Source organism: Pteropus medius, unplaced genomic scaffold (assembly GCF_902729225.1).
Source record: "Pteropus medius unplaced genomic scaffold, Ma_sr-lr_union100, whole genome shotgun sequence".
Classification (NCBI taxonomy): Eukaryota; Metazoa; Chordata; class Mammalia; order Chiroptera; family Pteropodidae; genus Pteropus; species Pteropus medius.
This window is the reverse complement of record NW_024349801.1, coordinates 24,529,662-24,557,525: the sequence shown is the minus strand read 5'-3', so window position 1 is coordinate 24,557,525 and position 27,864 is coordinate 24,529,662. Positions and strand designations below refer to the sequence as shown.

The following is a 27,864-nucleotide window of genomic DNA, read 5'->3' as shown; positions in this document are numbered from 1 at the left end:
CTAAACTATCTAATGTTTCAATCAATTTATGTGTACTGGTAATCTTTAATAAATATGTATTAGGTCAGCTCACTCTTTTATTTTCAGAAAATATGTTTCCACATTATAAGGAATTATAGAAATGTAAGACGCAGTTGCCCAGTCTTTCTCTTCTGCCAGCCCTATGACAAGGGGTGCTGGGGGTACTGACAAAAAAGTCTCCCTAATCAGTATGGCTTTCTGTCTTATACTGTCAAGTTACAGCTCTGCAGAAATAGTCCAAAAAGCTCAAATACTCTAATAGCATTTGAAAAGATTCATCATACTGACTGTGCTAGTGTCATAGGCTATATTATACTAAAAATATAATTCAGATTCTTTTAGTTCAGATTCTGAGCGACTAAACAGAGATAAAGAAGACTGACATTTCCACATAGGTAACCTTATGTCTTCCCCTTCTATTCTCATTGATGCTAATGTGGCCATTGTTTCTTGCCTGCACATTATGTAGTTCTTGTTAATCTGTTTCATTCTTACATCTAACTTATCCCACACTATGTTGAGTTACGCTTCATAAGACACTGCTTTTATTAAGTAAGTCTCTTTCTTTAATCTTTGGTATCATTTTATTTGGGGTATAGAGGAGTTGACCATCTGCTCTCAGCCTCTTTCTACTCTACAAGTAGGTACAACCAGGCAGCTATATTTATCTCCCAGTATATTCTGAGCATTCTGAGCTTTGCTTTTGCTTATAGTATTATCGCCCTGTCTCTCAGTGGGTTCCATACACTTCCCACAGCCATGTCAAGTCTCACCTCTGAAATCTTTCCTCAAATGGTCTGCAGTGATTTCTCTTTATTCTAAAACTAAAGTGGCTTCTATTACCCATTTTACACTTCAATATTGCCAACAGTTAAGCATGTCCATATTGATCATTTATCCCCGCTACTCCACTCCAGTTAGAGAGGAAACATCCAACTACATTACCACAACGGTTCATGGGGAAGCAGTGTCTGTTTATCAGCTTTTCTGGAGTTACGTATAGAGTGAAGGTATGATTTCCTTAATACGTAAAGGGCAGTGAGTTCCTCAGAAGATAAGAATTTTAAAGAGCCACTGAATTATTTTCCCTTTTGAATAGATAGGTATGGATAATAATGAATATTCTTTGCTTGTTGAGGGTATATATAAATGTAAAAGGATTATAACCTCAATCAGGCTTAAGAGATCATTTCTTTTGGTTAATAATAGTCACAAATATTTCAGCTTATATATGGACATGATGCACTTGTCTCAGACAACAAATTCAAATCTTTGGAAACTTGAAACAAATATCTCTACAGGTATACATTTGGCAGTGTGTGGTGGCTGCTGTGTTGTTGCCCCTATCCTCACTTGGGAAAGAAGGGCTGATTCCCAAGCTGCTGAGAGTGCTGCAGGCAGATGACCCTCAGATATCAGCCTTCTTCGGGGGTTCCTCAGTGGCAGAGAACAACCTCATCCAGAGTCATGCCTTTTTCCTTGATGGACTGCATCCAATAAATGATCGTCCCAGCAGTATAAAACCCTGGCCTTCTTGTCCCAGATATGGGCAGCTCTGAAGGATAAACTGATCTTTAGATTTTCAGATCTTCCTACAGGGTTGGCTGTAGTATTCCATCCAGAAACACTGCACTTTGACTTCTTTCTCTGCTCAGTTCTACTTGCTTCCCTTCCTTTCCCCAGTTGAGGACCCCAAGAACATGCTCTAAAAAACCTCCTGCCTGATAATTTCTATCTCAGAGTCTGCCTATTGCAGAATGAGTTCTCAGAAAGCAGAGAAATACAATGAACACTGTGATTTTCCCTTTTTGCTCAAGTTATTACCTTCTCTTACAAAAATTCAACCCTTTTATCCCATGGAGTAGGGCACAGGGAAATAAAATGGAGGCATAAGCTGAATCTGAAGCTTGGAATGCAGTGCTACCTGGAGACTAGACTAAAGTCTGCAAGAGCCAAGTAGCTTTGGTGCTCACTATGCTTGGTATCAGAGTAGTGACCTCCATGTTGTCCCCTCCTTCCCCATTTGATAGTTTTTAAAGAATACTTCTCCCCATTTTACATTTAACCTAGCCATTTGTAAAGTATCTAGATTCTTTTTTTTTTTTTAAAGAGAACTTGTATGCCAAGGATTAGAGGTATGCCTGCTTAGAGAACATCTGAATGGTAGAGAAAAATAGGTCAGTCATGCTCCTGGAAATTGATTGCAACAGCAGGCTATGTGCTTAGACAGTAAGGGAGCTATAGTAATGCTTAAAAGCATGTCCATAGAGTGGGGGCCATGAGTCTAGATGTGGTTAAGTGTATTCTCTACTTTCCCACACCATTGTGGGTAGTAAAGTGGGAGAACTGATCTTTTGTATTTTAGTATGGATGAATGATTGGATTTGCTCAAAACTCTTTAAAAATTCCCAGCAGGCATGTACAAAACAGGAGAAAAGGAACATGTCAATTTGAGCCTGACTGGTACATTCATCCCAAAATAGCCTTCTGAGGCTCTTGAGGAAGATGAGCTCAGGGGTGAAACTCTTTCTCACCCCTAACAAAACCTCACTTAAGTAATCAGAGGTGAAAGTAAGGAAAAGCCCGCATTAGCAATAAAAGGTAAACAAGAATACCTACTGTATTTCTTGAAGCTGTTGATAGTATGTAGCTGATGGGATGGGGTGGAATTCAGGAGTGGCCGCTGCTTTGCTATAATGGATTATAAGCAATGGCTACTTAGGAAAAGGAGAGCTCAGTCTTAAGTCTAAACCAGCAATGTTTTTCCCTGATATGGATGGTGACCAGGAAGGAGGTGAACTGTGGATACCTCCTTAGAGTTCAACAAAATTGGATTAGGAAAGCTAGTCACCCCTGCTAGCAGCTATAAACAGTAGAAGCTACACAGTCAAAACCAATTTCTATACTCACTTCCCTCAGGCTAAAGTGCTAATGGAAGCATCAACAGAAGAATGTTGAAAGATCTAAAATTCTAGAAAATATAAGGGTTTAGGTCTATTTAATCCAAGAAGACTAAAGTCACCTATTATGTAAAATTAGTTGGACTTTTCCAAGGTCCTAGTCTTATGCCTCCCTCAGCCCTTAAATTCTTTTTCTAAGAAGTGTTGCTAACAAATAGTTTATCATTTCTCATTGATTCAGAATTTAGCAGGCAAAAATTAAAAACGAGATTTAGTGAAGGTAAGGGTTTGGGGAAAGGCAATTTCTATACCATTTAAACACAATCAGTTTGACTGTTTTGTCTAAGTGAAAAATTAGAGTTGATTATGAAAACCCGTGAAGCTCAGATATTTAGGTTACTAATGGTAGACTACTAAGGGAAAAAAATCCGTCTTTATATCTTTATGGAAAAAAAGCCTATTTCTTCCCTAAATTATTAAATATTGAATTTTTTTTAAAAAAAGAATATACTAGTTTGACAATAAGGCACCTTAACTCACTCATTTGGGAAATCTCAATGAAGGCCTTCCCAGGAGGTGAAGTGTGACTCCCTAGACTAGATTAAATTTCCTTTATGTGCTCTCATAGCATTCAGAATATCCTTTTATATCACTCGTATCTCTCATTCTTGTAGTTAGTAATCATTCCTCATTTTTCCTAGTTGGCAGTAAAAACACTAAGTCAGGGACTATGTAATGCCTCTGTAGTCTAGAACATAGGTAGCACACACCTCATGCTACTTTAAACATTTCCTACGATTCTCTTCATTCAAGATTAGGCTTCTGAGAAAATATGAACTTTATGGAACTTTATAGAAGAAAAGAGAAGATGAGATATGAAATGGCTACGTTTATGAGAGAAGGAAATAAAGCTGTAAGTTAAAGAAGTCATTAGAAAAAATAAAGAGTAGAATGGACGCTGAAGGCCATTTTTAGGAAGGTTTCTCAGCTTGCTGATGAAGAGAACCCATCCTAAGTTGGAAACTAACATGGCTCAAATCTTAAGACAGTGACTTGTTACAGAGGCACAATTTTAGATTAAAAAGTAATGAGAAGGACTTCCATTCTTTATGATTACTCTACTCTTGAAAGACCTTAAATGATAAGCCATGGTTTATAGCAACACTTAACTGAAATCTTCTGCCCTCAAACAGCTCATCTCCTTGACATCTCCACAGGGTAAACTCTTCTATTCACTACCACGGGCCTTTTCCCTCCTCCCTTTCTTTAGTCTTTGATTCTTTACTCTTGGGGAAAAAGCTCAGTTCATCCCTATAAAGAAACAATAAACCTTTCTATAAACTTCCTCCTCCTTTCCCTTTAGGCAAAAGCATTTACAGGATTCTCTTTGGTTGGTTGATGAAAGAAAAAAGGAAGTCTTTCTCCCAGGCTGTTAATTTTTATATTGTTATAGATTCGAGTATGTCTGTTTTCTTATTACTTCTGTTCCCTTGTTATAGTATCTTCCTGAACATCTGTTCTGTCCCCCATATCTATATTTCATCCAGATAATATCTCCTCTCTGATCATTTATCTGTCATGTATCTAGGAACTGGGTAGTTAAGAATCAGGCAGGAATATTCTTTCAATCTATAAATCTTTTCAATATTCTTGCCCCCATGGTGCTCTCTCCTGGATTTCTGTAGCACTGGCATATGCGGCTATGCATGGAATTCAGCAGCTTTTATATCCAGTTCCAGCAGAGAACGATCAGGCCCTTGAGATGAGCTGGTATGGATGCCTAAACAAGCAACTTGGCTAAGCTAAAAAGAAAATCCATGTGTCTACACTTATATTTCCAACAAAAAACCAATGCTTCTGAGCTGAGGCTGGGTTTCATTGTACCAGAGCATTGGAGAAAGGGGTGTAGCATGGGAAGAGTTTATCTTCAGAACCTGCCACAAGAAACATCTTTTGGCTCCTGCAGAATCAGGTCATGGTAGACTCAAGAAATCTAAATTCCTAGGCCTTATGGTTTGCAAGCTCACTTTGTGGGCAGTACTGATGGAATCTGTTGTATATGGGCAGTGGGTCTCTCCAGGTAGCCACAGCTTATTGCTTTAGAGATGAGTCATTCATGTTGTGTAGTCTTTGGAATAGTAGATAGAATACTGAGGGTCAATCTGGACTATTGGCTTTTCCCAGTGGTCTTGGATAAACCATTTTGTCCCCACTCTGGGCCAGCATTGGAATTAAAACATGGTTTATCTGCCCTATGACAGCTTCTCTTACTCAAGTGGGTTAGACAAATCAGGAATCCATGACTGTCATTCTTGCTGTTATAAGGCAAGGGCTAGTCTCAGATTTGTCTGTCTTCCCTCTCATCCTGCCTGCAGGGTTAGTTTCAAGGGGTCCAGTTTTTTCAAGAAGTTGGATTTTCAGTGAATTCACAACCTCATTGGGACTTCTGAATATTAAGCCATACTCTTTGTATATTTCAGTGTCATTTTAGAGACTTGGTTCTATTGTCCTGCCAGAATGTTATAACACTTAATGAATTAACCGCTCAAACATGGCTTAGAAGGCAGTTTTTCCTCAATGGGCAGCCTAGTATAGCAAAAAACTCATAGGCCTTGAAGTCAAGCTAGGCCTGGGTTTTGATCCTGGTCTGTACAACATTCCCAATATCTCCATGCTAAGTGATAGAAGTGAGTTTTAGTTTCTTCACTTAAAAAAATGTCAAAAATAAAAGGTAGTGGGAATATAAAACACTTAGGAATTACCAGGTATTAGTAATAGTGCTAAGCCAGTGATTCTCCCTTCTTAGCCCCTGTCTTGTGAATACCAAGTTCGAATTGTTACCCAGTGAGCACAGGAGGTAACTCCCATTGACCAATTACCTAAACCTGGTGCAAACAAATTTCTAGTGTGTCCTTCTCAGTGAGATGCTACCTTAATATCCTGTCCAATAGTATCAGTTTACAGGATTGCATTGGTGCAGATCAACTTTCATTACTCCTAAATGTCACTCCAGGTATGAAATACACCTTTAAATTGAATACATTGGAAGACGACCAAGGCCAAGACATTTACTTCAAGAGATCTGAAACCTTCCTCCCATATGAATTGGTATATACTATCTCTACATGTACCTTACCATTTTATTTTATTGTAACTTGGCAAAGAAAATCCAGTGTGGCTAGACTGAGGTCCGGACCCTCTATCTTTAATAGAGTGGGCAAGATGTGTGCTGGGAATGCTGTGGTCACCAATGCTTGATTATCTCTCTAGGTTCCTGGCAGCAGAAATAACCCCAGACTTCTTCTGTTAAGGGAACCAGCTGGGCCTTAACTTGTTCCCCTGCTCTCTCAACTTCTATGCATACTCTCAGTTGGAGGCAGAGGAATGATTTGTGAAGAGCTATAGGAGGCTTCAGCATGCTCAGGAGAGGTTTTTTGACAGTCTGGCATGGTGTACCAGAGTGAATAGGACAGCCTCATTTCCTTTGTTTGATTACTGATTATCTAATTCTTGTGGGTCTTGAGTACAGTACCCAGGCATGGTCATCACCTTCATTCAAACTTGGTTAGTGTGGCATCACTAGAGCTCAGAAAAACTTTTTCCTGGTATGTTAGAGGGTTTTTGTTATGTTAAAAAAATTAATGGCTTATTGATGTATAGTTGATATACCATTAACAAACTTTATGTATTTAATGTATAGAATTTAATAAGTTCAGCATGTGTATAATCTGTTAAACTATCACCACAATGAAAAAAAATGAACATTTTCATCATTACCAAGTTTCATCATGCCGCTTTGTAATGTCCCTCTTGCTGCTTTACTGTCACTATACATTAGTTTTTATTTTCTAGAATAGAATCATATAGTATGTACTTTTTTTTTCAAAAATTGGCTTCTATCCTTCAGCATAATTATATTGCAATCCGTTCATACCGTTGAATCAGTAGTTTTTCTTTTATGTTGCTAAATACTAATCATTGTATCGATAAACCAGAGTTTATCCATTCACCTATAATGAATATTTGGGTTGTTTCCAGCTTTTGGCTACTACAAATAAAGCTGATATGAATAATTATGTACAAGATTTTGTGTGGACACAGGCTTTCATTTATCTTGGATGAATATCTGGGTATAGAAACTAGACTAACAAATATCTAACTTTTTTCATGAAACTGCCAAACTGTTTACCAATGTGATTGTACAATTTTCTCTTCCAATGGGCAATGTATAGGTGTGAAAGTTGGTCCTCATCAACATTTGGTAAGGGTCGGGAGTAGAGGGCAAAAGTAAGCTGCACCAGCACCCTCCTGCTTGGGCTCAATTTCATATGCACCATTTCCATCTTATAAGGTTGGATAAGTTGAGCAATAAATTGTCATGACTTAATGGGCCAGATGTAACCCAGCTTATAACAGAGGAGACAAATGATCACTTGGTTAAACATTCCATCTCGACCAGGCTCTAGTAATACCACCAGGACCTCTTTCTCAAAGGCCTATAATTCTCTGTTGCAAATGACAGAATCCCAGGGGCTTTCCATGAACTCTACAATAAACCATTTCTCACCATTGACACCACCATGTCTGTTGAATCATCTGACTTTAGAGGTAAAGCTGTTTGCATTATAGTTTGGACCTGCCAAAGAGCATATTTTTGTTCTAGGCTCCACTAACAATTGATAGCCTTTTGAGTCACTTCCTTTATAGGCAAGACCAGTATCTCAAGTGAGAGATTTGCTATCCCCAGAACCCAAAGAAGTGGATCAGGCATTGTACTTCCTTCTTTGTGGCAAAGCCTGCAGGATGCAACAATTTGTATTTTACTTTGGGAATGTCTGGGCACATTTCTGGTTACTAGATCTTTAAAAACATGATGAAGATTACAGATTACGGAACCTTAGAAGGGTTCCTCTCTCGCTTTCCAGAAAACATGGCCTTTAGTATACTAGCCACCTCTGACACAGCCTGCCTCATCAGCACGTTTTCATGGATGTCATGGATCAATGTGTTGTTCTTTACATATTCACATGGCTCAGATCTCTTCTGCCTATATTATGACTGCAAGGAAGAGTTATAGTTTATAAATGCATTTTCTTGTCTAATCCATGTAAATGAAGTGTTTTCCAGGGCTGTTTTTAATATTCTTTCCTGAATTGGATAGGAAAAAAAATACATTCACCTAATCAATTTATCCATTAATCTGCTGTTTACAATTTACTCATTAATCTCTCTCAAATATACTACCTCTAGCACAGCAGCTACAATTATGGTTTCTACTTGGCTGAGTTTGCAGTAATATATAGTCATTTTCAGGATCATCCTTGCCATAATATGATGAGGCACCCATAATCCACCATGGAAATTAGGCCATTTTAACTTTGCTCAGCACAGGTCATCATTTTTTCTAGGCTTCTAAATGTCACTCTAGCAGTGAGTTTTCACTATTCCTTGGGAGGGGAATAAGTGCATTAAATCTTATATACTAAAGTCAATGAATTATTGCTTATTCAGTCTTATATTGCAGTCCTTATATTCCAAGAATCTCAAAATCCAATCCTACAGATACTTTTCTGGCCAGCACATGCTGACTACTTGTTACAATTTCTATAGTTATAATCTCTCTCTTCCCTACAGCCCAGATGTCTCTAGCCATATAATAATGAGATAATTCTAATTATATATCTGGGAGAAGTTTCTGATGAGAGCTGCTGCTGCCTTGTATGGGTGAGGACTATACAGTATTTTTCCACAGAGTGGGGATGGACTTGCCTCCAAAAGGTGTGTCGCTCCAGTTCTAGAGGCTCTGAGGGTTAGGGAAGTCAAAAGAGCCACAATATACAGATAACATCCACCCAGATATGCCTATCCCATGTCAGATTTCTAAGTTTTTCCTAACCAAGGCCCTAAACTTACTCTGCTTTAGATGAGAGTTCAATCATCTCTGAAGCTCAGCAACTCAATCAGAATATTAGTGTATTCCTTGGCTGGGTCCACTCTTCCACTGCCAAAGGTAAGAGCTTCTTTGAAAACTATAAGAGAAAAACCAAGTAATGAAAGAAAAAAATAAAAAAGATGGCAATCCTGTAGATGCAATATCAACTTCTCCTAGCTTCTAGACTTACAGCAGAATATCTTTACTCCACATAGGACCCTTGACTTATAGGGAAAGTATAATCTTAAAATTCAGGCATATCTACAGATACCACACATTTACTACATCTGAGGAGATTATTTAGAAATCTTCAAACCACAGAGCAAAAGGGGAGACTAACATGGGGGAAGATGCAGAAAGAAAACAATGGTGAATAATAAACCTTGAAATATAAATAAACCAAAATGGACATTAGGCTATCTGGCAATGAATAGCATAAATGCTAAATTAGGACAAACTGTAAGGCCAGTTCCTATAGATTATCATTAAAATTACTAAACTATCTCAGCAAAATTGAGGGGGTTGAAGGAAGATGCTTACATTGGAAAAGTAAAGTAAAAGCATTCATAATTCTCATGGAGAGAGGCAGTCAAAAGTTAGGGTGAGAGAAAGAATTGAAAATATTCTGTGGGTCTGGTCTTATTGGGATTGGGGTAGCAACTATTTGCTCTACTAGGTTATTTTTATTTTCATATTAGTTTGATTACGAGAATAAAGAAAGAAATGGCAAGCATTAGTGAACTGATAAAGTGTATAATGAATAGCAAATTTATCAAATCAGAAAAATATTGGAAAAAGAATGTAAAAATGAAAGAAAATTTCAGTATTATTATACTAAATTTACTAGACTGAATTCATCTTTTAAAGATAGACTGTCAGACTGGCTTAAGAAAAAAACCCAGCTATATACTTTTTACAAGAAATACTTAAACCAAAGTGATGGAAATTAAATGTAAAGGCATTGGCAAAGAGATTCCTGACATACAAACAAATCAGTGGGCAATATTAATTATAGCAATACCTAGGATAAAATATATTGATATAGTGTGATTCATGACATCATAAGCCCATGTTATGAACATATACATATAAAGCAAAGAATTATTAGAAATGAAAAAGTTTGATACAAATATATGATATAACTTATATGTTACAGTTGTCAAACAATTTGGTTATATCTCTCATAATTGAACAGATCTAGAATATAGTAAGGATATAGCAACTAAACTGATTTTTGTAACTATTCCGAGGATATGACATAACAATGTGTATCATCTGAAGATTTTCTCATAGTTAAATCTGTAATTCTTGGTCACACACAAAGTTAGGAGATAACCTAATAAGATTTTTTTCTTGGTCACTTTTATAATTATCAGCTGTTGAGAGCGAAATAATCTCTCTATTCTTAGAAGGGAGCTCTCCAACCTTGTTTGAGTCTTTGCCTTAATTGTACAGTTGGAATAATCTGAGGACAGTGACTGCAAGAGAGGCAGGGTACTGTCCCTACTGCCTCACCTTTGACCTACTATATAGGAGGTTCAAGTAGTAATGTAATAGTTTCTAGGAAGCTTATGGAAACTTTTGGAAATATCAAGTTGAAGAGGGTCATTTAGATCATATAGGAAAAAGTTGAATACAGGTCATTATAACATTCACAGGCCAATCACCACGTTCCAAAGTCTAATAACTTCTAACATGACTTCATATTGGGAGATTGTTGCATATTTGGATAATCTACCAGGAAATACAAGAAGAAACTCAGAGGTACAGAGCTAGGTAGGTCACTCAGACGGTCAGTGGGAGAAAAAAACGAAAATAGTGGACTTTATAAGTGAGAAGTAATTAGGTGTTTTGACAAAAATCAGAGATGCCCTCTAACATTGGGATCTGTGAAGATAAAAGGGCAAAGCGATTATGGAATGGCAGGCACGTGCAGTATTCAGTTCAATAGCAACTTAACACCTATGAGTCAGGAGAAAGGAATTCAGAATATTCAAAAATAAGAGGCAGCAAAATTTCCCCATTTCCATTTTGCCTGAGTAGAGCAATGCCATTTGCTTATGGCAGAAATTCAGGTTCTGTTTGGGGCAGTCAGGCATCAGTTAGAACATGATGTGAGCACTTCAGAAGAGCTCCATTACCCATATCTTAGAAAATACCTTGGGTTCAAAACCCCACTATTTTTCTTGAATTTGGAAGTCTCTGCTTATGGAATGACTTGAAGGTCCATCAAACACATGTGAATTATACCTTCATATTAGTTGTAATTTGGTCCTTGTTCATAGTATCATATTCTACCATACATAATCCTAGAGAAAATGGGTACTTCCTAAATTACTAAAGTGCTATAGTAACAATTGTTTAGACATTGATCTATCTTCCTCAGCAGAAGAAAATTTGGAAGGTATAGCTTAGTTTATATCCTTTCTAGGCATTGTGGTTACATTGTAGGACAGTAAAGAAAAGTCAAGTGAATAACTATTGAGCCACTATGTTGCAACCAGTGAGCAGAGGAGTAAAGAGATTAACTGAGTGGGGTGGAGGGGGGCGGGACTTGAATGACTTTGGCTTTGTACTATTTTTTGGGAATGAAGAATTTGTCCTGAAATCTGCACACATCCATATGAGCTGGAAGGAGCAGCCATAGTGTTGGGAGCCAGGCCTGGTTCTCTGTATTCTCCCATTCATAGTTTTTGGCCTCCAATTTACCAACATACTTGCCTTCAGGACTTAACCCTGTGATAAATCCAGTTAAGACAGGATATCCAATATACAGAGTGCTCATCGCAGCTATACGTACAATGGGGCAGACCAAAAGTAAACCTCTGGAAATTCATAGTCCACTGCAAATAAGTGTGCATTCAAGTCTTTGGATTTATATTAAGAGAACTTAGATGACCTTGCCATATTCCAGGAGGCAGGGGTAAATGCAAGTAAAAGGGCAATGACCCCATCTTCAGCTCCAAAAGCATGCTTGATATAATTGCCAATAGAGCATAATAAGATCTATTGTGTTGCCCACTAAGGGCTGTGTGCACAAAGAACTATAAAGAGACATTATTGAGATGTTTATCAGTCCAAACCAGTTGAAAGCATATCACCCTGGCCAAGAAGGAATAATGACTTATTGGTAGTCACCATATTTATAGAAATACAGGAGCCCCAGAGATCTTAAATTTCCACAGCACCTAAATCTACCTGTATTTCTGCATAAGCCTGAATGAGGCTATCACTTCATGAATGAGGCTCCTTATTCTGACTGTGGGCCATTACTATAGGATCCTCATCTAAGCTGTCAGCTATGCCTAAGCCCTTCCCCACACTAAAAATGCTCTAGGGTAGCTTTGGTCCACAATAACACAGTATCTTATTTTATGTGCTTCCCTGAATCTTGACCCACTAGTAATTTGATTGCCATTTGCCTTCATGCTTATAGGGTAACACTGATGGCTGCTGGCACCATATTTCTTTCAGATCAGGCCTAGGTAAAGGGAGAGGGTCAGTAGGATGTGGAAATACTAAAACATATGCTCTTTTACTCTTTTGGGGGTGGGGGGACTACCTTGAAGGATCTGAAAGTAATTCTTTTATAATCCTATGTAAATATACATTGAAGTGAGATTTTCCCCTACTGAAGCTGGTGGAAAGTTTTCTTGTTATGGATTACCAGGACAGGAATAGCTACAAACCCAAGTATGGGTGAAAAACCACAAGAATCATTCTCTGGTACTTGGAGGATAGCCTTGGCTGGAGATGTTGGTATCTTGAAAAAAAGAACATGGCCAATATCCTTCAATCAGAGCTCAAGGAAAATATATGGGTGGTAACAGGGAATAGGCAGAAATGAGGGAGGGGCAGGACAGGACAAATCTGATTAGAATTTGAGGAACCAGTTTTGGGGTCTTGATAAGACAAAACAGGGATGGTAGTACAAGGTCAAATTCTAGGATAATCATCGTGTGTATAGATTGACTGTGGCTTTCCTGTATTTCTTACATATTTTTCTTGGTGGCTAAGATATTACAAAGATACTTTGCTAAACTTTTTTTCAAAATTTACTCTCAGGATCAGATTATTTTCATGAGTAATGAAAGTTCAACCACAAGATAAATGACAATTACTTGAATTTTATGATATTTTCCACATATTTGTGGAAGGTTGTAAAGGAAATGAAGCAAATGGCAACCTTGAGTTAACATCAGAATATACATCTTCAGCACAAGGGAATTTATAAGGACTGCAGTTAGGGCAAGGAGAAAGTAGCCAAAATGGCAGGATTAATGAGATAAATGTTTATCCAGTTATCCAGTTTAAATGAAACCAAGCTGGCTTAATGATATATCAGCTGTTTTTGCGTTCCCTTGTATCTTAATGCCCTTTCCCATGACTAATCTCTGCGATGGCTATAGATTCTTTCTTAAAGCAGTTTCCAGTTTGAAGATTAACTAATGTATAAACTATCCTACCTCTAGAACCAAAATCAGAGGACCTCTATCTTTCATTAACTCTTTCCCTTTCGTAGATACAAACCCTCATTTCAGACCAGGCTTGGATAATATTACTAGGCCATGCTTTTTGTCTTCTGCCTATGTTATCACCTTATGTTCATGTCCTATGAAAAGTTTGGGTGATACTGGCATTTGGAGGAAAAGTAGGATGCATTTGGAGTCAGACCTGTATCTAGTGTGAATTCACAAGTCATTCTTGGTCACTTAATGAATATGCCTTAAAGTGACTTGAACTAAAAGTATCATTTGTAGGATCATTTGGAAGAATGGTAGAGACAATGATGTTAGTCCATAACAATGTGGCTGAACATAAAAGAGGTTACACTAATTCTCCTAAGCAAAGAATCCCCAGGTCCTGCAATATTAAATGGGTATCAGAACATGCAGAGACATAGCCAAAATGCTAACATTTTGGGTACTTGGACTTGGTTCAGGAGCGTTTCTGGTGTTTTAAATCCTCCTTTCTCCCAAATTACAGAGGAACATGATTATCTCAACAGGACCACCTCACCGCTAAACAAAAACCTAGTGCAGGTATCTCTGGAGTAGCTTTTACAAGGTATTGGTGCGGCTTATATCACTCTCATTCTTAAGATATAGTAAGTCAATGATAAACACAGGGAAGACCTCAAAAGGTTTTGGTATCTCCTATTAGATTCTCACTCTTGCCCACAGGAAGATTTTTAAAGATGTCTGCATCATCTTCCTCAAGAGTGTTACAAAATGTAGCCAGTGGTTTCAGGTTCCACTCCCTTCCCTTCCTTTTCTTCCTTTCCTTCCTGGTTCATGGCCACTATGTGAAGTTATGTAGGAAACATTGTAAGCTTCTTCCATAAGATCAAGGAGAACAAGGTCATGGTCATTAACTAACACGAAGTGGCCATTGATGAGGTAGATGTGATGACAGCACCAGGATTAGTCTCATCTGGAAACCAGAATAGAGATTCTGGATCTTAAAGCCAATCAAACCAGTGAACTTCTGCCTAATTTTTTTCTATACTTCATGCCCTGTTACAGCAGTACCACCTTTCTCAGCCCTTCAGCCTATCTCATAACCAATCAGGGATCAGTGATATAGGCCATTCTAGGGGGCCAAGTCCAAGAGGCTCTTTAAAGAACCATGTAAAATGGGAGGTATACAAGTACTGCTGGAGACTCATGACCTAATTCAATCAATTTTTAGTCCAGTGATATCTTTGTCAGAAATACCATAAGGCCTCAAGCAGCAAGTTGTGGTGAGGAAAATATATTTTGGTACATCCTATCTTAAATCTAGATCATGCATTGTCGACAGGAGTGACATCACTGCCAAGGGGGTAAAAATCGGTTCTTTTAAAATTTTATTAAATTTATTGAGGTGACATTGGGTAATAAAATTATATACATTTCAAGTGTATAAGTATACAATATAATACATCATCGGTATATTGCATTGTGTTCACCACCCAAAGTCAAATCTCCTTCTGTTATCATATATTTGACTCCCTTTACCTTAGAAAATGGTAAAAATTGGTTCTTAAGGAGCAAAAAAATCTTATTCTTTTTATGTATAAAGTACACACACACACACACACACACACACACACACACACACACTGCATAAACAAGTACATCATATATATGTAATGTCAAAATTTTACTAGAGGACAATCAGGAAAAGTACCTAAAAACATTTCAGAGGGAATGATAATGATAAAAAAGGTTGAGAAACTCATTTAGACTGTATTACTTTTAAAAAATAACAGTATTATTATATTATAATCCACATATAAAATTCACCCTTTTAAAGTGTGTGTAGTTCAATGGTTTTTAGTATTGCCACATAGTTGGTCAACTATCATAACCATCTAATTTTAAAATACTGTTTTCATCTTCAAAAGAAACTTTGGACCTATTAGTAGTCATTCCTCACTGCTACTCCCCACCAGCCTCAGTCAACTACTAATCTATATTCTGTCTCTACAGATTTTTCTATTCTAGACATTTCATATAAGTGGAATTATACAATGTTGAATAGAAGTAATAAGAGCAGATATCCTGGTATTTTTCTTGATCTTAAGAAGAAAACATGCACACTTTCACCATAAAACATAATGTAAGGTGTGTGCTTTTATAGGTAACCTTTATTAAGTTAAGGAAGTTCTCTTCTATTCCTTGTTGTTGAGTATTTTTTATCATGAAAGGGTGTTGAGTTTTGCCATATGCTTTTTCTGTGTCTATTGAAATGGTCAAGTGTTCATTTTTTAGATATGAAATAAACCTTGCATTCCTAGAATAAATCCTATTTGGTCATGGTTTATAATCCTTTTTCTATATTTCTATATTCGGTTTGCTACTATTTGTTGAGGATTTTTGTTTTTATTCACAGGGAGTATTGGTCTGTAGCTTTTTTATGATTTTTAAAATCTGGTTTAGTATCAGGGTAATTACTGCACTTGAAGAATGAATTGGGAGTATTTCATATGCTTCGATTTTTACAGGTAGACTTTATGAGGGATTGATATTCTTTTAATGTTTGGTAGAATTCACCAGTGTAGCTATCTGGGTTTAGGCTTTTGTTTATGGGAAGTTTCTTGGTTACTGAATGTTCTTATTTGTTATAGTTATGTTTAAGTTACCTGTTTTCCCACTGCATTTATCTAATTTGATGGCATACAGTTGCTTATAGGATTCTCTTATGATACTTTATTCTGTAAGGTTGGTAGTGATACTCCATCCTTCATTCCTGATTCTAGTTAGTTGAGTATACTCTTTTTTTCTTGAGTTCAGTCTAGCTATATAGGTTTGTCAATTTTGTTGTTCTTTTCAAAAGACTAACTTTTGGTTTTATTGGTGCTCTCTATAATTTCACTATTCTCTATTTTATTTATTTCCATTCATATCTTTATTATTTCCCTCCTCATTTTGGTTTAGATTGCTCTTCTATTTAAGATGAAAGATTAAATTCTTAATTTGGCATCTTTTTTCTTTTTTAGTATAAGCATTTTTATGGTTATATGACCTATTTTTTTTTCTCTTTTTCTTAAATTGAAATATATTTTACATATAACATTAGTTTCAAGTGTACAAAATAATGATTCAATATTTATAAATATTGTGAGATAATTACCATAGTAAGTTAATATTCATCACTACAAAGTTAAAATTTTTTCTTGTGATGGGAACTTTTAAGATCTATTCTTAGCAATTTTCAAATATACAATACTGTATTATTAATAATAGCAACCATGCCCTGTAGTATATCATCATGATTTATTTATTTTATAATGAGAAGTTTATACCTTTTGACCACCTTTACCCATTTTGCCCACTCCCTACCCCTGACAACCACTAATCTGTCCTCTGTATATATGAGTTCATTTTTAATTTTTTTATATTCCACATACAAGTGAGAGTATATCATATTTGTCTTTCTCTGTGACTTACTTAGCATAATGCTCTCAAGTTTTATCCATGTCGTTGCAAATAGCAAGATTTCCTTCTTTTATAGCTGAATAATATTCCATTTTGTGTGTATGAAGTTTTCATTTCACTTATACTTTTTTAAATCTAGAATTTCTTTTTTTTTTTTTAATATTTTCCTTTTATCGATATCCTCTATTTGGTGAGACATCTATGTCATACTTTTCTTTAATTCTTTAGTCCCGGTTTACTTTAGTCTTGAACATATTTAAATAGTCAATTGGAATTCTTTGTCTGCTAAGTCCAAAACCTGGGCGTCTTTAGTAATGTTTTCTGTTAGCTGCTTTTTTCTCCCTGTATATATGGCATAATTTCCTATTCGCCTGTCTCAATTTTGTTGAAAAATGAATATTTTAGATGCTGTATTATAACAACTTTGGTATTAGATTTCTCCCCTTTTCCCAGGGTTTGTTATTATTTTTCTCATTTCTACTTATTCATTTGGTGACTTTCTGGACTAAGTCTGTATTTCATGTAATGTATGGCCTCTGAATTCTCTACTAGCTTTTTGTTGTTGTTTTACTTCTCATTTTTATTTTAAGTCTGGCTTTCCTAATGGTCACCCTCGGGTCAGTATAATATAGTCATTAAGCAATAACTAGTCAGAATATTTCTTTAAATGCTTTGCTTGTATGTTTTTCACCATTTGACAAGGGGATCTATGGGAGAAAGCATGTCTTCAACCTTCTGTTTTTTACTTCCTTCTTGTACTTCCTTCCTTCTCAAGGTCAGCCAGAGGTGAGTCACTTTTCCTTCCTAGGAATCATGACCATTTGAATCCTAAGGAATATCTCTGAGTTTTTCAAAGTTTCCTATAGCCATCTAGTTTTCCAGAATTTCCTTTAAATTTCTTCTCTAGGGTCTTATTTCCTGTGCCTTAAAAATCACAGCCTCAGGTAGGTGTGATATTTCCAGCAGATTACAATTGTTTTTGGTAGTGCCCTAAAGTTAGAGTTCTTTTTCTCCCTGAGATGAGCTCTCAGTCAAATCAAAGAAACACAATACCTTTGGAATATAGATTTCTCAATGAACTTCAAGTTGGACAACCTATCGACTGTACCCTGGGGATGGAGTTTTTATAGCAGATACAAAAGATATTAGTCATCTCCATTAACTGCAAGGCTGTTTGCTTTTACAGCTACTGTACTACTGAGGTGGATAGAGAGGAGAATGGGAATAACTCTCAAGAAAATTTAAAGATAAAAAAACTTTTAAAATCTCACTGTTTTATCAAAGTTTGGTAATTTCTCTGGGATGGATGGTTTTCATTTCTATCTCTGATTTTGGTTAATTCTAGAGTTCTGAAATGGTTTCATTTCTATCTCTGATTTTGGTTAATTCTAGAGTTCTAGGGGTTTTTTTTTCCCAGTTATTTTCATAGGTCTTGTGGGAAATTTAACCGAGGTCCTCACTCCACTGCCCTGGAAGTCGACCTTTATGTAGCCCTTTATACTCTTGCCCTTAACAGCCTGTGGGGAGATGGGACTCTTTGGCATAGATGCCTAAGGCAAGTGGACTGGGTGAGCTGAAGAAAGGCCCATGTTCTACAAGGAGCTGCAGCAAGATGGAGCTGGTTCAGTTGGTTGGGCCTCCTATCTTTGTTCCACAAAAGCCATAGAAATAGAGAAATCTGAAAAACCCTGCACGTAGTATCTCAACAAATAGTCACTAATATTATTTTAGCCTGAGTAGCAGAAGATGGCACATAAGTAGCTGGTTTATTTATTTTTGTAGCAGATTCTATAGGAACTCTGGGCAATATCTCCTTTGCTGATCAATGATAGCAACTAACTGTGGTGAAAAGTTCTCATGTTTGACTGGTTTCCTGATTCAAATGACTGCCAGATCGTTAAGCTTTTCTTTCCTTGGAACTCTAGAATGGCAGTCAACTCAAACACAGTAGCAGCCCCAAAGAAAAAGAGTCGAATCTACAAAAGATCACCCTTGCTAGTGGAAGACAGGAGTTGGCATAAATGCCCCAGTTTCACTTTCTCTAGAGGGGCAACTAGGAAGGTACATTTGGAAGTGGAGGCTGTAAAGAGCCTTCCCAGACAGTAAGAGTCACTGAGGACAGGGGACAATGAACTCCTGAGTACTGCCCCAAGTGAGGGCAGTGGGTAGAATAGGTAGTGAGACCCATACTTAGGAATGGACAAAGGGAAGATGGATAAGAAGGTAGGCATCAGGGGCAGGCAACAATAGTCTGGAGGTGGACCATACACTACTTTGCATGGTCTTTCATTTTCTAAAAGTTTCTACCCATTAAGAAGTAGATATTAGAGGAAAGAATTCAGCTGGATGGTGGACCTTGACAAAGAAGGAAGAATCATGAGTTCATTGGGAGAACTATGTTCATTTTAGGGAGGTTGCTCAGCTGCCTCTGAATTCTGGGTAACAGCTGTTTAAAGTTGCCACCTCAAAAACTACGTTTTGATGTGACAGCTAAATACAACTGAAAATGTACCTTTCCAATCTAAACAGGTTACAGACTTGCCATTTTGCAAAAAAAGTGCATCATTTTGCATGTAGAGATTAAGCCAAAACATGGGTTCATTTCTTTTCCAATGATATGATACACAAGAGGAAATTTGCTGTTTCTGTACGCAAATGAAAGTTCAGGTAGCAATTAGAAAATAGAAACATAAATACAGAGCTACTCAATTCTTTCTCAAGAATAAAAAAAACAAAACAGGATGCACTTTTGCAGTTTGCCTTAAGAGGCTGTTATTAGAGGCACTGAGGAACTTTTAATTATGGTGAGTTAACTTACGGCTGATAGGATATTCCTTATACCACAGTTAATGGGAGATTGCCTGACACCTGAGCTTTTTGTCCTTCAAAACAAGATTGACCAGTGGGCTCTAATGACCTCTACACTGAAAGTTTTGAGGGAGATTGAGCTCTGGTCGCCCACAGAGCCATCCTTCATTGTTTCTTTCTCCATCCTTGTCTTACACTCCCTGCTCTTCTCTTTTAGATATTGGGATCATTTTCCAAAAACAATTAACCTGCATCTAAATCCCTGTTCAGAATTACTTTTCATTGCCACCCAAATTAGTCTCCATTCCACTCATAATGCCCACACCGTCTTGCCTCTCTGAGGAATTACCTGATGAGTCAGCTAAGTTAAACCCAGCCTTGTTTAATCTGTGACTATCCTGTTTTGCAACTTTCCTTCTGGCTTCCTGGCTGCTCTGCAAATCTTTTTGGCAACTCAAATTCATTTTAGAAGTTTAAGCCAAAATTAGTACTGGGTCACAGATAAGATTCTCAACAAAAGCAGTGCGAGGAATAAAGAGAAATTGTCAATTGGAAGATGATCTTTTTTTAAATTAAGTTTATTGATATGACATTGGTTAATACAATTATATAGATTTCAAGTATACAATAATACGTCATCTGTATATTGCGTTGTGTGTTCACCACCTGAAGTCAAATCTTCCATTACCATATATTTGGCCCCCTTTACCTTTATCTATCTCCCTCATCCCCGCTTTCTCTCTGATAACCACTAAAACTTGTCTGTGTCTCTGAGTTTTGTTTTGTTTTGGGTTGCTTTCGGGTTTTATATCTCACATAAAATGATCTTGCTTTTAAAGTGAGCTTGTGTTTACAGATTGGCTGTACCCTAACAAAACACTAGAGACCAAACCTTGATTCACTTGCAATTAAGTTACTGCTTATTTAACACCCACCTCTTATGTCATCTCCATTTTTTTAAATCTACTCCTTTCATTTTGTTTTCTAGGTTTACTAATCTTTGACATGGACCTACTTCTTTGCAACCTACAAATGAAGTCCTGCACCCAGAACAGTTGATGGCATTGTTGGTGATGGACCAGAAGTTTTTCATCTTTCCAACAAATAACTGAGTCGAACAGAATTCTCTTAGGTAAGGCTCAGATACTGAATAGGTAAGGGATATCCCCAGTGAAGTTTGTTGCCAACCAAGAGATTACAGTTCTTAACTAAACTGGGATTCCATTTGATCTTCATTCCCTGGATGATCTTTGATATATATAGTAGGTATTGGTTCACACTTCTATCACATATGTAAACCTCCCCAATACACACATTATTTCCAAGTGATTTTACATCATTACAATATACTTACAAGTAGAGAGAAGATAGTTAAAGTTGTTTCTCAAACGGACCACACTGCCTTTAAAATTTTTTTTATGTATAATTAAATTTATGTGTTAATTTCTTGACAGTAAGTACTTAAACTTTATTTTTTATTGAGATATAATTGACAAACAACACTGTATAAGTTTAAGGTGTATAGAATACTGACTTTATTTACATATATTGTGATATCATTACCACAGTAAGGTAATATCCATCATCTCATAGATTTTAAAAAATGTTCTTTGTGAAGAACTTTAGGCTCTACTCTCTTTGCAACTTTTAAATAGACAATACAGCAGCATTAATTATAGTCATTATGCATATTACATCTCCAATACTTACTTATCTGATACCTTTTCCAAGTCTCCTACCCCCTGCCTCTGGTAACCACAAATCTGATCTTTTTTATTGAGTTTATTTGTTGTTGTTCCACATATAAGTGAGATCATACTGTATTTGTCTTTCTCTGACTTATTTAATTTAGCATAATACCCTTGAGGTTCACCCATGTTTCTGCAAATGGCAGGATTCCCTTTTTAACGACTGAATAGTATTCCATTATATATATTTATATGTATATATGTATATAAAATATGCATACACACTACATTTACTTTATCCATTTATCTGTTGATGAACACAGGATTGTTTTCATGTCTTGGTTATTGTAAATAATGCTGCAGTGAATATGGGGGTACAGATAACTCTTTGAAATAGTGAAATTGCCGGATCATACAGTAGTCTTATTTGTGAATTTTTGAGGACCATGCATACTGTTTTCCATAGTGGCTGTACCTATTTATAATCCTATCAAGAGTCCACAGGGTTTCCTTTTCTCCATATCCTCACCAACATTTACTATCTCTTGTCTTTTTTATGATAACTGTTCTAATAGGTGTGAAGTGATACCTCATTGTGGTTTTGATCCTCATTTTCCTAATGATTAGTAATGTTGACTACCTTTTCATGTACCTGTTGGGCATTTGGATGTCTTTAGAAAATTGTCTATTCAGGTCTTTTGGATGATTTTAAAATTAGATTATTTATATTTTTTGCTATTGAGTTACATAAGTTCTTTATAATCAGATATATGATTTGCATATTTTTCCTATTTCGTAGGTTGTCTTTTCATTTTGTTGTTCATTTCTTTTGCTGTGCAAAGCTTTTTAGTTCGATGTAGTCCTACCTGTTTATTTTCTTACTTGTGCTTTAGGTGTCATATTCAGAAAGCTATTGCCAAGTCCCATATTAAAGAGCTTTGTTCCTGTGTTTTCTTCTAGGAGTTTTATGATTTCAGATCTTTAATCCATTTTGAGTTAATTTTTGTGAGTGGTGTTAAGGGGTCTAGGTTCATTCTTTACGTGTGAATATTCAATTTTCCCACCGCCATTTATTGAAGTCTTTCTCTTCCATTGAGTATTCTTGGCTTTCTCATCAATTAGTTGACCATATATGCATGGATTTATTCTGAGGTCTTGATTCAGTCCCATTGGACTATGTGTCTATTTTTATAAAACAATATGCTATTTAGATTACTATAGCTTTATAATATAGCTTGAAATCAGGATGTATGATGTCTCCTGCTTTCCTCTTTCTCACGATTGCTTTGACTATTTGAGGTCTTTTGTGGTTCCATGTACATTTTAGTATTTTTTTTCTACTTCTGTAAAATACGTATTGGAATCTTGATAGGGATTGCATTGAATCTATAGATGGCTTTGGATAGTATGGACATTTTAACAATATTCTTCCAATCCATGAACATGATATACCTTTCCATTTATTTGTGTCCTCTACAATTTCTTTCATTAGCCTATTGTAGTTTTCAGTATAGAGAGATTTTACCTCCTTAAATTTATTTCTAAATATTTTATTGTTTTTGAAGCTATTGTAAATGGGATCATTTTATTTTTCAGATAATTTGTTGTTAGTGTATGCTTATACTAATTTTGTATGTTAATTGTGTATCCCACAAATTAATTTGTTCATTAGATCTCTTTTTGGGGTAGAGGCTATAATTTTCTATATATAAAATCATAGCATCTGCAAATACAATTTTATTTCTTCCTTTACAATTCTAATGCCTTTTATTTCTTTTTCTTGCCTATTTTCTCCGGCTAGCACTCCCAATACTGTGTTGAATAGGAGTGGTTGAGAGTAGACACCCTTGTCTTGTTCCTGATCTTAGAGAAAAATGTTAGTCTTTCACTATTAAGTGTGATGTTAGCTGTAAGCTTGTCATATTTGGCCTTTATAGTTTATATTCATGCAATACTAATTTGTTGTATTTTTATCATGAATGGATGTTGAATTTTATAATTTTTTTTTGCATTTATGGAGATGATCACGATGTTTTAATTCTACTGTGATGATTTACATTCATTGATTCACATGTTCGGCAACCTCGCAACTCAGGGATAAACAACAGATTCCTTTTGGTCATGGTGAATGACCCGTTTAAATGTGCTGCTGAATTTGATCTGCTAGTATTTTATTGAAAATTTCTGCATCTATATTCATCAGGGATATATGCCTGTAGTTTTGTTTTCTGCTGGTGTCTTTTTCTGGCTTTGGTATCAGGGTAGTGCTGGTCTCATAGAATGAGGTTGGGAGTATTTCCTCCCTTTCGACTTTTTTTGGAAGAGTTTGAGAATGGTTGGCATTAATTCTTTAAATATTTGGTAGAATTCACCGACGAAGCCATCTGTCCCTTGGCTTTTTCTTCATTAGGAGAGTTTTATTGATTCATTCTCCTTGTTGATAATCGAGCAGTTCGGATTTTATATTTTTTCTCAGTTTAGTCTTGGTAGGCTGTATGTTTCCAAGAATTTTCCCATTTCTTCTAATGATTCCTTGTTTCCTGTGGTGTTATGATGTCCCTTCTTTCATTTATAATTTTGTTGATTTGGTTAGTCTTGCTAAGTTTGTCAATTATCTTTTCAAAGAACCAACTCTTAGAGAACAAGAAAATAGGAAACTTTTAAACCTATCTCATTTATTTCTGCTCTATTATTTCTTTCCTTCAGCTAACTTTGGTCTGTTTTTCTTTTTCTGGTTTCTAGTGTTAGGTTGTTTACCTGAGGTCTTTCTTGATTCTTAATGTGTTTATTGGTATGAACTTTCCTCTTCAAACTTTGCTGAATCTCATAAGTTTTGGTATGCTGTATTTTCCTTTTCATTTGTCTCAAGATAGCTTTTTATTTCCCCTTTGATCCATTGACTGTTCAAGTGTTGTTTAATTTTCCTCCAATTATTTACTTCGAGTTTTTTAGCATTGTGGTCAGAGAAGATATTTGATATGATTTGGATGTTTTTGAATTTGCTAAGACTTGTTTTGTGGTCTAACATATGGTCTATCCTAGAAAATATTTCATGTATACTTGAGGAAAATGTGTATTTTGCTGTTGTCAGAATGTTCTGTATATGTTTGTCTGTTAGTTCTACTTGATCTATAGTGTTGTTCAAATCTGCTGTTTCCTTAGTGATTCTCTGTCTGGATGATCTATACTTTGTTGAGAGTGGGTTATTAAAGTCTCCAACTATTTTATTTCTATTTCTCCTTATAGCTATGTTATTTTTTTGCTGTATGTATTTAGCTTCTCTGATGTTGGGTGCATAAATATTTACAATAGTTAGATTGACACTTGACATTCTTTGACTGTATACCATTTTTAGTTTAAAGTCTATTTTACCTAATGTAAGTATAGCTACCCTGCTTTTTTGGTTACTGTTTGCTTGAAATATCTTTTTGCATTTTTTCACTTTGTGTATCTTTAAAGTGAGTCTTCTGTAGGCAGTGTATCATTGGATTTTTTTTTCCTTACCTATTTAGCCATTCTATGTCTTTTGATTGGAGATTTAAAGGCATTTGTTAAAGTAATTACTGATAAGTAAGGACATGCTATTTTACAAATTATTGTCTGGCTGTTTTGTAGATTCATTGTTTCTTATCCTACTGTCTGTGTATGTTTTGATATCTTTGGGGATTGGCACACTTTGACAATTTTATCATGTCTTTATGTAATTACTACAGATTGTTCTCTTGTAGTTACCAAGGAGCTTATACAAAATAACTGCTGGAATTCTTAAACTTTCCTTCCCTTTTTAGTTTATTGATGTTACGATTTACATATTTATATTGTTTATCCAGTAATTTTATTTATGGTTATTTTTATACATTTGTTTTTAACTTTTAAACTAGAGTGGTATGTTTAAGAGTGATAATATTTACCCCTAAAGCATATTTAAAGCAATAATGTCTGAAAATTTCCCAAACCTTGGGAGAGAAATGGGCATCTAGATCCAAAGGGGTTGAACCTGAATAGGGTTACACTGAGACATAATTAGATTGTTGAGTTGCATGCAAGGTTACCCTCGTAAGACTAGGCCAAAAGTGATGAATTGCTATATTGAAAGCAAAAAAAAAAAAAAAATCTGGTAAAGATTTTTTTTAATGGCAAAGCTGTCCTTCAGAAATGAAAGAGATAAAGACTTTCCTTAGCAAATAAAAGCTGAAGGAGTTCTTTGGAAGTAAAACCAGCTAATCATGAAAACATGAGAAGGTAGTATAAAACTCAGTAGTAATGGTGCATAAATTACTTACCACTCTAGTTTAAAAGTTAAAAACAAATGTATAAAAATAACCATAAATAAAATTACTGGATAAACAATATAAATAAATTATAACATCAATAAACTAAAATGTGAAGTAAAAGTTTAAGAATTTCAGCAGTTATGTTGTATAAGCTTCTTGGTAACTGCAAGAGAATCTGTAGTAATTACACAAAGAGCATAAAATAGTCAAAAAGTGCCAATCCCCTAAAGACATCAAAACACACATAGAAAGACAGTAGGATAAGGAACAATGAATCTACAAAACAGCCAGAAAACAATCCGCAAAATAGCAGTATGTCCTTATCAGTAATTAACAAATGCATTAAAAGTAATGGGTAGAGGTGGAAGGGCTAATATAATTGGGTAAAATTTCACCTTCTGACCATAGACCAGTGACCCTCATATCAACATTAAATGTCTTATTATATCTAGCTATTTACCTGTGTTTCCTGGATATTTTTCTGCAGGAAATGACATCTTCATGCTTTCATGATGTTAGAGAGGAGGAAGTTGGATGTATGCTGTGTCCCAGGCACCTGGGGGTAAAAGGATATTTTCTAATGGAATGTATCTAACAGAATGCTTTCTAGAATCCATGTTTATGGTAGATTTCAAAGTCATGAGTCAATAGAATACAGATACAATAGTAATTCTGTTTAGATAAATTTGATAATTTCCAAGGTTCCAGTGCAAGATCGTAACATAGGGGAGGCTCCTGAACTTACCTCCTCCTAAAGACACACCAAATCTACAGCTACATACAGAACAGTCCCCTCTGAAGGAAATCTAGAAGACTCCTATACATTTGTGGAACGAGAAAAAATCCCTAATCAAAACAGGAGAGGCTGAGATGCAATTTCATCGTAACACATACTCTGGTGTGGGCCCCAGCTTTTAAAACTATCACCTAGAGATAGGTCTTCAAAACATGCAGTTCTGAACAGCAATGGGACCTGCATCAGGCTAAAGTGACCTAAGAGACAGTTGTAAAGGGGCTCATGTGTACTGACCATGGGTAATCCCCAAAGACCTAGCACAGAGGCAGCAGACTGAAACATGGCCAGGCATTTCATAAAAGAGGCCTATTTCCTTCTTAAAAGTTTCAATTTGAGGAGCAGACCTCTAATTTTACACACATGTGTGGAGGCTGACTACAGTATTTTCCAGAATGCTCTCCCTCTGCATTGCTCCAGGTCACTAGTATTGTCCAAAAAAGAGCTTGTGTACATATTGGCCATCCCAGTTTTTGTGGCTGATGCCCAGGGGACATACCTTGTTAGTCTGGCTCTGGTGGCCAACAGGTGCCATCTTCTGCACTTTCCCTCTCCAGGTCACCATGTCTCAGAAAAGGAGTTTATGCACATGTATGGTGTCCTGGCCCCAAGGACTCATTCCTTAATAACCTGACTCTGGTAGCCAGCAGGGCTTGTGTTCACATGTTCAACATGACAGTAGCAAATAGTTCTTAACTAGTTATACCCTAAATGGCTCAGTGCAGCGGGAGTACACAGAATGCCCGCCTCCTATTCTTCTCCTGAAAGAGGTATATTTTTATACTTTAAAAGCTGCTGCCTGAGAGTTTTGCTTCCAAGTTGTCTGAATCTAGGTGCCAACTGAGATCTTTTCCTGACAGGTGTCGGCACACACTCAAGTACTGGCAGCCACTAAGAACAAAGAAATCTGCTTGGATAATCACAAAGGATTGAGAGACTACTGAGAGCTAGGACAGCGTTGAATGATGAGGTTCATCTACACAAAATTAGTTCTTCAAGACCGAGAGAGAGGGCTGTTTTGTATTAATGCATAGAAAATATGATATCTTCAAAGTTCTGAAAGAAACTGCCAACTGAGAATACTGTACCTGACAACAGTGTCCTTCAGACATGTAGGAGTTTTGCAGACAAGCAAAAGCTGAAAGAGTTCATCACTACTAGACCTAACAGGAAATGTTAAAAGGATTTCTTCAAGCTGAAACAAAGGAAAGGGTGCTATTTAGTACCGGAAAACATGAAAGTATCAATCTCACAGGTGAAGTAAATAGTATAATTCAGAATAATCTAATGTTATAATGGTGGTAGGTTAACCACTTATAAATCTAGAATTAAAGTTTAAATACGAATAACATTAATTTGTTAACGAATACACAAGATAAAAAGATCTAAATTGTGACAGCAAAAAAAAAAAATGAGGGTGAATAAAAATGTAGAATTTTAGAATGTATTTGACCTTTAGTAGTTGTTCAACTTAAAATAGACTGTGGTAAATATAAGTTTCATGTTAACCACAAATGAAAACCTAT

At 36.1% G+C, this 27,864-nt stretch overlaps 2 long non-coding RNA genes across 2 annotated transcripts in view; one reads left to right on the top strand and one right to left on the bottom strand.

Moving 5' to 3' along the window:
• Window positions 1-27,615, bottom strand: part of LOC120622685 (uncharacterized) — a 36,630-nt gene extending 9,015 nt beyond the window's left edge. The window contains exons 1-3 of the long non-coding RNA XR_005658518.1: window positions 27,427-27,615; window positions 26,006-26,101; window positions 8,835-8,950 (exon numbers count right to left, since the gene is read on the bottom strand). This is a non-coding gene — a long non-coding RNA (uncharacterized LOC120622685). The remainder of the gene's footprint in view (window positions 1-8,834; window positions 8,951-26,005; window positions 26,102-27,426) is intronic.
• Window positions 1-27,619, top strand: part of LOC120622686 (uncharacterized) — a 312,973-nt gene extending 285,354 nt beyond the window's left edge. The window contains exons 5-7 of the long non-coding RNA XR_005658519.1: window positions 20,572-20,715; window positions 26,033-26,107; window positions 27,199-27,619. This is a non-coding gene — a long non-coding RNA (uncharacterized LOC120622686). The remainder of the gene's footprint in view (window positions 1-20,571; window positions 20,716-26,032; window positions 26,108-27,198) is intronic.
• The last annotated feature ends 245 nt before the right edge of the window (window positions 27,620-27,864 follow it).